Source organism: Etheostoma spectabile, chromosome 18 (assembly GCF_008692095.1).
Source record: "Etheostoma spectabile isolate EspeVRDwgs_2016 chromosome 18, UIUC_Espe_1.0, whole genome shotgun sequence".
NCBI classification, from domain to species: Eukaryota; Metazoa; Chordata; class Actinopteri; order Perciformes; family Percidae; genus Etheostoma; species Etheostoma spectabile.
Genome location: NC_045750.1, coordinates 195,820 through 196,544, shown reverse-complemented (window position 1 = coordinate 196,544; position 725 = coordinate 195,820). Strand labels below are relative to the sequence as shown.

The following is a 725-nucleotide window of genomic DNA, read 5'->3' as shown; positions in this document are numbered from 1 at the left end:
CTGAAGTCTCCCGATCTCCCCCCCCACCCACCCACCCACCAGTGCAATCAGAAGAAGACACGGCGAGACCGAGGACCAAGCTCTGGAACGGGTGCTGGAGCGAGAGAGAGCTTTTGTCTGAGTCTACGACGGTCCAGCCGAATGAGCAACTCTGAATAAAAGACATGCTTCTTGCATAAGTTGCATAACTTCTTAAGATAAAGTGGTTTCACTGTCATTTATCATATCATAATAAATATGCTATCTGCAATGCAAATACATATTTTCCCTTGTCTTATTTGAAGGAAACATCTGAATGAATTAGGAAATGATGGTAACTGTGTGGCCTGTGTAGAAGGTAGTGACACTAGTTAGTATTTAGATTTTTTAAATACAGAAATATATACAACATATAGCAATATGTAATGAAAAGATACGCACATATCCATGCATTTAAACAGTCACACTTGCATACCAATTTTTATCCAGACATTGTATATATACAATTTTTTAACCTTTCTATTCCATACTATAGTAATTGAAACTTTATTTACTTATTTATCCTATTCGACCACAATAACTAAAAACTTTAGCATTTTATTCTAAATATTTCTCAGGGTAGAGGTTGTAATTCATAAAAATATGGCGGTACATATTGCAGATTCTTACTTCTTGTGTTATAGACTGAACCTACTGTACGGAGCCTGGTGAATGATCTGTGTGTGTGTGCGTGTGTGTGTGTGTGT

The 725-nt window shown here is 37.1% G+C and overlaps 1 protein-coding gene and 1 long non-coding RNA gene across 2 annotated transcripts in view; one reads left to right on the top strand and one right to left on the bottom strand.

The window, feature by feature from the left end:
* The window catches only part of LOC116706526 (uncharacterized), a 1,523-nt gene extending 1,349 nt beyond the window's left edge, over positions 1–174 (top strand). Inside the window, exon 4 of the long non-coding RNA XR_004336263.1 lies at positions 43–174. This is a non-coding gene — a long non-coding RNA (uncharacterized LOC116706526). The remainder of the gene's footprint in view (positions 1–42) is intronic.
* The window catches only part of LOC116706523 (exostosin-1), a 321,262-nt gene that overhangs the window by 163,706 nt on the left and 156,831 nt on the right, over positions 1–725 (bottom strand). The gene's annotated exons all lie outside the window — the stretch shown is intronic.